This window comes from Pinus tabuliformis, chromosome 3_1, assembly GCF_031772625.1.
Source record: "Pinus tabuliformis cultivar Carrire ecotype Pingquan chromosome 3_1, CPIR1, whole genome shotgun sequence".
NCBI lineage: Eukaryota > Viridiplantae > Streptophyta > Pinopsida > Pinales > Pinaceae > Pinus > Pinus tabuliformis.
The window spans coordinates 788,890,216-788,900,549 of record NC_142301.1 but is presented as its reverse complement, the minus strand read 5'-3'; positions in this window follow the sequence as shown (position 1 = coordinate 788,900,549).

Genomic DNA, 10,334 nt, shown 5'->3' with positions numbered 1-10,334 from the left:
CTTCATGGTTCAGCAGAGCAGAGCAGAGTAGTGCAGGGCACTGATGGCAGAGATAGTACAGTCATACATATGGATCAGCAAATGGAGTTGTCCCTAGTTGAGAGGGAGTGTTAAAATTGGCAACTAGGGCCAAACTCCAAGTGGGTCATCTTATTAATGGAAGCTGATATTTTTCTTGGATCCCTCTCATCGAGAGGTGTAGGATTGATCTAAAGGTCATCCGATTCGAATAAGTATTCATGGAGATATGAATTTATTTGTGTTATGGGATAATTCGTCAAGGTCGGCCAGCAACCAAATAAACCCCACTCGTGCTCAACGTTTTAGTATAAATAAAGGTGGCCTTCAAGTCATTTCAACACACTTGGGATCTCTTCCTCTCGACTTGTCTTTGGGTTTTAGTGGGCGGAGATATCCTAAGGGATAATGCTACCCTAATCTAGAGGGCATAAGCCGGAACAACCGAAATTGCCAGAACTGCCGGAACTGCCGGGAATAGACAGAACTACTGGGAATAACCGGAATTGCCAGAACTACCAGGAATAGTCGGAATTGCCAGGAATTTCTAGAACAACTGGGAAAGCTAATGCAAAGGGCAGAATCCAGAACTATTGGAACTGCCAAGAATAGCCGAAATTGTCGGAACTGCTGGAACTGCCGAGAACTGTCGAGAAAGCCAAAACTGTCGGAACTGCCGAGAATAACTGGAACTGTCGGGAACTGTCAGAACATCCGGGAAAGCTGAAGCAAAAGACAGAAGCCGGAACTACTGGAACTGCTAGGAACAGTCAAAATTTTCGAAACTATCGAAACTGCTGGGAACAATCGGAATTGTCGGAATTGCCGAAACAGGCGGGAAAGCTGACACAGAGGGTAGAAGCTAGAACAACCGAAATTGCCAGAATTTTCAGAACTGCCAAAATTGCCCGGAACAACCAGAACTTTCGGAACAGCCGGAACTGCCGGGAACTGTGGAACATCCAAAACATCTGTGTCCGAAGGAGAGCAACATGCAAGGGACAACTAACTAACATTGGGACAGTTGTATAGTACTTAGCAACAAATACACCAAGCATGCAATGTTACAGCTAGCATGCAAGGGACAGCTAGCATACAACAGCAAGCATGCTAAGGACAACAAGCATGCTAGGGACAACAAGCTAGCAAGGACAACAAGCAAGCAAGGTGCAACCAACACATAGGTCAGTATGGCAACATGGTGCATCAATGGCACATAATGCAGTACAATGATGGGTACAATCATGATTAATGAAGCATGATGAGATGCAACATAGTCATGATGGGTGCAACATGGTGCAATACGGTGAGGTGCAGCATGATGACGAAATGCAGCACAACGATAGGTGAAGGAGTCACCTTGGAGAATCAGTTGAAGTAGCATGTCTTCAATTGATCTCATGTATCATCTTCTTAGAGATGATCTATGCTCTTATCTAGATAAGTCAAAGTGTTGACTTCTATTGTAAATGTACTATCTCTCTCTCTCTCTCTCTCTCTCTCTCTCTCTCTCTGTGTTGAACTATTGAAAAACATATAAGAAGAATTGATCAAGGGTTTCCCCACATTGGGGTTTTCCCCTGTCTAGCGCCACATCTTGTGTCCTCTTGTCTTGGCTTGTCTTCTGCGATTTATGTTTATATTCTATCTGCAATTTACTTTAATGCTGATGTGATTGCTAATCTGGAAAAGATATTGAGCTAACTGTGAAAATTGAAATAAATTTCTCTAAACATAGAACATACCTAAAACTAACACAAAAGCTACAACTTCATTGGAAGCATGGGAGATCTTGGAAGCAAAGTTTGGCACAAAAGAGAGTGACATGCAACAACAGGTTATGTCACAAGCAAAGAAGTCAACTGCAGATCTGAGAGTAGATGAGCAAGACTCTGAGAGGAAAATGGAGCTTGGAGAACCCCACTCAAAAGTGGATGATGGTTGTTAAGACCATAAAATTGAAACCCATTATGCAAGAATGCATATGGATGAAAAAGATGCAACAAAGATTGCAGAGAGAGAATTTGAAGCCTCTGTGTGTGAAACAGAGCAAGAGCAAATAAATGCTCAAGGAATCCATTATAACATGGATGATACAGATGATGGTGAATCCCACTGTGACGAGACACATGTGGATGATGATTGCAAAGTGATATGTGAATTGGTGAATCTAGCTGCAGCTGATGGATTTGGTGAAGTTCAAATTGTCAATGAAATTGAAAATGATCACATGCATGCTCGGATATCCCACAATAGTGTGGATGAACATTATATTGATGATATATGTGGTTTATTTTTTGAAACAGGGATTAATTGTGACAATATGGTAAACGCAATTTTTGATGAAACATTGAAGGTTGAAGCTGTCACTATAGCAGCAAGATATGAAGCAGTTGGAACTGCTCATGAAGCAATATGTCATCTAGCAATAGTTGATGATCAAGAACAGGATAAAGTGATTGAAGAGTTTTTTATGAGAATATCCACTAATAACATAACAGTGGAAGCCAACCTCCATGCAGTTGAAAAGAAGGCAGATGTAGAGCAGGAAGCTCTCACTGAAGAGTGCCATATTAAAGATGTTTTTAACATTATTTTTGAATATGCAGGTGTTCTGAATAGCATGGGAAAATAATTTGAAAGCAAGGTTGTTAATAAGTTTCATGCAGATTTGCCCACGGGGCTTTGGATTGACGGTGAATGGGTGCGCTGTTAAGGCACTCCTTGCGATAGGTCACTGGTTCAATTCCCCGTGGGTACTTAGTTTAGTCTTAACCTAGAAAAAAAAAAAAGTTTCATGCAGATTTGAAGCTCATTGAAGAATGGATTCAGAAAGAAATAGGGCAAATTGAAGCGAGTCAAACTAATGAATATAAAGCACAAGAAGCAAAGCAAAGAAGACTGTTTGAAGATGCAATGTTTTGGCAGCAGTCCATTGTTGAACGAATATTTGAAGAAGAAGGTGTAGAAAATAAGATCCAATTGTTTTTCAAGACACGTAAATAATTCAATGGACACCTAGCACATATATGCAAATCATCCCCTATCACTGGATATGCAAATCATCCGCACTTGTCACTTGCAGGTTGGTCATGTGCCACAATCCTTACAGGTGGGTACTGTATTTCAGGGCTTCATGCAAAAGGTACATGTTGATGGGTATCTTTGAAGCATGGAAAGAAAAGCTTCATACCGAAATAGTTGAAATTGAAAATGATATAATTAAAATTTCAAGTTAATGTCCGAATTAAAATGATGTTTTGTTAAAGTAAGGTTTTTTTATAGTTGGATTTTGGATTGTATAAGATTTAATTGTTGGGATGATTTATGGGATACTGTTTTTCGTTTCCAACTTCAAATTTTTTCATATAAAATTTAAATTTAAGTTTTAAATCTAAATATTAATTTATTTCTATTAAGTATAATCGTTTTTTCATAATTTAAATTTAAGTTTTAAATCTATATACCAATTTATATTTATTAGATTTATTAAATTTTAAAAGATCAAATTTCTCAATCTCTTATCATATAAATGTTTTTTTAATATAAAATTTACATTTTTTAATATAAAATCTACATAGAAAATTTAATCTAGACTAGCTAATTTTTAATTTGGTATGAAATTGAGATTTTTGTTTGTTTTATAATTTAATTGTGATTAAAATAATATCTCACATTAAACAACATTGTATTTAGGAATTTAGACTTCTGTGATCCATAACATTGTTTAGATAATCTTCGGCAAAATCACATAACCAATCTTTTATCGACGCGTTTTGAACCAACCAGTGTGATTCATCGTCAGGACAAGTTGAAGATTATCTAAACAACATTGTATTTATATTTATATGTACATTATTATATTATTTTAGTAAAATACTTTAACACAATCTTAATTTGAATAATGATCTCTTGTCTCACATTTTCTTACGCTTCGTTTACACATCCAACTAAGGGATCTCTATAATTACCGATCATGACATTCCGTGCAAGATATTAATCGTGTATTAATCGTGAGGTTAGTTTTTCCCAGTGCCCTTCAACTTGATTGTACTTTGCCACCTCGAGTTTTTGTTGAAGAAATCCTAAATTATCTTGCGTGTACGTAAAACAGATTTTCCTTCAACCTTATAGCATCTTTATAACTCATCCACCTATTGCCAACATGTTAGCATTCTTTAATCATTGTTTAAAGAAGGCCATCGGTTGCATTTGAATCATTTATTAAGTCATATGCTTAGTAAATGCCAAACCCTATGAATGCTAAAATTGGATTATTTTGACAAAATGATCAACCTTTGTGAACGCTCGAATTGGATTATTTTGACGAGTTGTAGCATTGATATTAAAATTTGGTTTATGGAACCAAGCACATTGTGGTGATTTTTTTTGGCACATCATCTCTATTTTGGGTGTTATTTAATTTGAAGTTTTAACGATGTGTTTTGTTATATTATTAGTCCTCGTCAAGGCAAAGGCAAAAGTGTACTCTAGCAATATTATAATTAATTTGGCTTCGACCAATTATTTATATAATGTTTAACTTACATATATCTATATATATATATATAATTTAAAAAAATATTTTTCAATTATTTTATTGGTTTACAATTTGAATGTATTATTGTAGATTGCATATAATTTAATGGCGTGTCCATTGGAACATAACTACCATACTCTTAGAGTGTCTTTCAAGTCAATGCACATTGAGTCCTCTAAGTGTGTGACACTGATGAGGTTTCTGGTAATGACAATGACCAACTTATAAGTACTTCACTCCCATACTATGCCTTTAGCCCTTATACTTCTATCACATGTTATATATATCATGTTTGCGGAAATAACATTCAATCTTAACACAAGTAGAATGCCAAACATTCATCCATCAACATAATGTATCATCCACATGTACAAGTGTAAAACATCCATGTAAAAAGTGCACCATTAATGTGTGTGGGTTGAGACCCTCTCGGTCCACCCAAATATATCAATATAAAATATAATGTTTCTACAATGACACAATGTACAATAATAGCCAAAGCTTTCATGTATCCTAGGTCTAGGCCTCACAAGCCTAACCTCCTAATACAATGATAAAAACCCTAGGTGAGCACCCTTAGGGTAGGGAAAGGGTTATACACCCAACCTTCTAAAACATCAAACAAACCTCTAATCATGTTGTAGATAGGTGCAGTAGGTATTTTCCATCATTTCCGCACAAATAGATATCAAATCAGATAAGAAATCACCCTAAAATAGGTGGTTAGGGTCCTTGTCAGCCTAACTGTCCACCCTAACAAGTCACCCGACCCCTATTTTCAAACTTGCGCTTGAACTCGTGGTCTGATTTCACTCTTCCACGTGTCCAACAACACCTATACACGTCCTCCTTCACTACTGCACTGAAATTCCATTAAGAAACTCTCCATCCTACTTGATTCTTCCTCCACTCTACCTCACAGGTAGGTAGGTTTTCCTGCCCATATATGGAGGTTCCAACTTTGGTTTCAGCCTACACTATGAATAGAGGAACAAGTTTTAACTTCCCTCCAAACTTCTTCTCAAATTCCATCCATTTGAGTGTATTCATAATGGTCTTGTGGGTCGTAGGATGGTGAAGGTTTTCAACTCTTAACCTTTCCATGCTGGCTAACCCATGCATGCAACCTATGGGGTGGCAGTTTAAGGTGAGGCCACCACATGTATCCCCATGCATATTAGAGCCAACCCATGTCACTCAAATTCGTCCACATGTCCTCCATCATGCACAACCTTGTCCACCCTAAGTGACCACAATCCACCTTATGCCCATCCGTGCAACTTTCTTCCAAAAGGGTGAATGTGCCAAGTGATGAAATGACATATGATAACTCAAGGGATAGCATTGCACAAATGAAACAAGTGCCCAATCCATCTTTAAGGTGATTCTATGTCCAATATCTCCCATTAAACTCGTCCAATGGTCACAAATATCATCGCAATTATGTGTCACACAAAAATTGAGAGCTCCCTCTAAGATGTCCTACATTCTCTCTAAGATGCAAGCCAATGGCACACACATCCATAGTGCAAAGGCATGAAAACCTCCCCTACCAGAAAAATGCTATCATCCTTGACAGTGAACACCCTAGTAAACCATCCATCACCAAGGCTCGTCATCAGTATGGAATATTGTTCTTCATCCTAACACCCTATCTCATGAGTGCCACTGAACAACCTCCTCATCATACTACATGAATCCATGAGAGGATGGGGTTGGATAGCTCCTCTCACTCCAAAATCTAAAAAAAGAGACATATCTCTAGCCTCCTCAATCGTCTTAGTCCCAACACCTCCTCCAAGGTGTCACTCAGGATCCCAAATTCTTATACACTCTCTCATATAGAAAATAGGCTCTACGTAGAAGATCTCTCAAAATTTCTCTATATTCGAGTGATCAATCACAATCCATCACAAGTATTCATATTTCCCAAAGTAATCATAGAAGGAATCTCTCTTCAAACTTTGTCTGTAATGTATCAAGTAGAAATTGTTACCATGTTGTCCATTGAATCTTCATGTGTTGAGACATCTGTGAACTCTATTGCTCCAATCCAACATAAATTTGACATGTCTCTACACATTGTATACTCCCATGACTCAAACTAATTGGGTGATCATTCCAAACATAGTGCCCAACTCATGAGAATGCACATCCTCATGTTGTCATCAATAATTTCTACCACAAATATTGTTATCATGATCCTGCTCCATCAAGAAATCCTCCACAAATTCCAAGCATTGTGCATATAAAAATTGAGCCAACCATCTCCAACAAATGCACTCTCCCTACATCATGGAAGGACAACAAACCAAATTCTGTCTAGCATCACCACTATTTGCTCCACATCCAAGTCTACGAAGAGATCTCGAAACTCACAATCACCAAGTCAATCGTGCAATTCTCTTATGATGTCCCAATGTCTACAACCTCATCTCAATATGCTCCATCAAGTCATCTGGATCCACTAATCCTATCATCGGTCAAGTCTCTCCAGTCCTCATCTCTCTTCATATATGAAAACATGTTTCTCATATCTTTGTAAACAAGGCAAGTTCCACTTGCCTCACCATCTCATATGCATACCAAGTGGTCTCCACAGATGTGAAAGTCCTCCTCCTCAAAGAGGCTCTCCATAACATGGAACAACCAACCTCATCAATCATCCCATTCCACAAATCATGCTACAATGGCAAAGTCTCCTAGATTCAACCCATGACCTATGTGTCACACCAAGGTCCCTTCATAATTGCAAGCAAATTTACCCAACTCTATCATTGGATCATGTGAATAAGGTGTCTCGAACTCAATATTTTTCTACCAAGTTTTATCCAAATAGACACATCCCATACTATGTAGGAATCAGGCTACACCTAGTCTACCCAAGTCACTGATTCAAGCTCATCAAAAAATCATTAACACTCCAAGATCACCACCTACATCCACATGAAGGCTCCATTGGTAATAACTACGATTCCATTAACTTGTCATCTCAGGTTCCTCAAACTCAAGCCAACATCATCTTGATCATTATATTGTCTTCTTATCTAGCTCATATATCCATCAAAGTATCCATCCCCTCATAGGCCACCAAGATCTCATCTCATATCATAGTGAAGTCCTAATGAAGAAGTTTGGCCAAACCATGGCGATCTACAATCTCATTTGTTGTTATGCCCTTCTGCTTCGAGTGATATCACCAAAATGGTCTCAGTCCTTAAGTCATGTAAGACACTTGGCCACTCCATCCCATGGTCAACCACAACTCATCCTCTACATGAATACTGCATCCACTACCCTTGTCCAAGTCATCGAGCCCATCCAATCACAGGTTGACTACCCCCTAGACAATATTTTCATATTTCCATGCTATCTGGCTCATAAGTGAATCAAAATACATCTTAATGAAAAGTGTTCAACAACCCTCACAACCATCATCCTAGTTGTCTCCTCTGTCAAAGTCTAGTAGGTCTCCATGCATTGGACTATTGCAAGAAACATGCAGTACTCTCATCTCGATACCAAAAATTCTGCATAATGTAATGTTGGGTACCAGACCCTCTGCCAAGCCACCAGAATTCCCAACCGTCTCATGACCAAACTAGTCAAGTCAGCGCCTTCAACTCTGAATTGTCATAGCTACATCCTACCTACTTTGATCTCTTCTCAACTATGATGATCAATTTTCTATGATACCAACTCTCAGTTAGTGAAGAGTTGCACCACTATTACACACACCCTTCCTTCTATTAGTTGTGATATTAATTGTCACGCCATCAAAGCATCCAACGATTCAAGGTGTGTTGAGTCCTCTAATCGTGCGGCACTAGAGAGGTTCCTCGTAATGGAAGTAACCAACTTACAAGTACTTCACTCTCGAACTATGCCTCTAGCCCTTATACTTTTGTCACATGTTAAATATATTATGTTTGCGAAATTAACATTTAATATAAACACAAGTATAATTCCAAACATTCATCCATCAACATCATGTATCATCCACATGTACAAGTGTGCTACAATAAAAATGTCACATTGTTACATATAAACATCCATGTAAAATATGAACCATTAATGCGTATAGGGTGAGACCCTCCCAGTCCACCCAAATATATCAATATAAAATATGACATTTCTACAATATTACAATGTATAATAATGGCCAAAGCATCCGAGTATCCTAGGTCTAAGCTTCGCAAGCCTAACCTCCCAATACAAAAACAAAAACACCCAATAATCTAACACACCTTAGGTGAGAAACCTTGGTGTAGGGAAATGGTTCTCCACCTATCCTTCTAAAACATCAAGAAAATATCTAATACTACTGTAGATAGGTGTGGTAGGTATTTTCCATCCCTGCCCTACAAACAAATATCAAATTGGATAATAAATCACCCTAAAACGAGTGGTTAGGGTCTCTATCAACATAATTTTCCACCCTAATCAGTTGCAGAGCCACCCGACCCTGTTTTCGAACTTGCACTTAGACCTGTAGTGTAATTTTTCTCTATCATTCGTCTAACAACCCCTGTACATATCCTCCTTTGTTGTTGCACCGAAATTCCACTTATAAGCCCTCCGTCCTACTTATTTCTTCCTCCACTATACCTAACAGTTAGGTGGGTTCTCCTGCCCATATATGGAGGTTCCAGATTTAGTTTTGGCCTACACTACGAAGGTAGGCACATGTTTGAACTTCCCTCCAATCATCTCCTCAAATTCCATCTATTTGAGTGTATTTATAGTGATCTTATGGGTAGTAGGGTGGTGAAGGATCGTATCTCTTCACCTTTCCACTGTAGCCAACATGCACATGCAACCTATGAGGTGGTAGTTCAAGGTGAGGCCACCACATGTCTCCCCATGCATATTAGAGCCAACCCATGTCATGCAAATTCATCCACGTGTCCTCCATCATGCGAAACCCTGAAGGATTGTTGTGCTCATGAATATCAAAACGAGTTTGTCTTTTCGACTATGGAATTATAAACCCTTGTGTTGGAAACCCTTATGCTTCTAGCCAGTCTTTTGTCCCTCCATGATAGCTACTAAATATTTATCCAAAATTATGATCCACCATCAATGCTTGCTCGACCATGTTCCTTCTACATCAGGGGAGTGAGTTCATGCAACAGGATTAAAAAAAGCTTAAAAAGAGACCAAAATAGAAAACAACTCATTTGTGTTTGGATTTCAGAGAATAAGCATTGTGATTATGGTTGCAATCTACATCTATAGAAGATTTTAGAAGCACTATAAGAGGAACCAAAATAGGAAAGTAAACATAAAATATCATTTGTTGATCCATTCCTAACTTAAGCAAAGGAGCAGGTTTATGCTCTGATGCTCCAACTGGAGCTTGAATGCCTTCTCCGAAATACCAAATATCTAGCCAACTAGTGTGCTTTCCTACTAGCATAGACTCACCCTCATCCTTCTTTGGGGTCAATTGAATTTATTCCCCCTTAGTTATGTTGTTATCATGACTATGTTTAATGTTTGTGTCTTTGTTTAATTCTTTTTGCATTATTTAATTTGCCTCTACTTGTAGGAAAGGACGTCAAATTTGTTATAGTTTTTCTGGTCATTTAAAACATTGTAAGATTATCTTTGTAAACCATTTTTTTTCTCGATTCTACAACATGATATGACCCATTTAATCAAATCATTCACTTGCTTCTCTATGGATTGGAACAAAGTGTAAGCAATATTATATGTATTGAATATTAAAAATCATTTACTCTTGGAATTTTGTAAATGTTTCACTTAGAAAAAT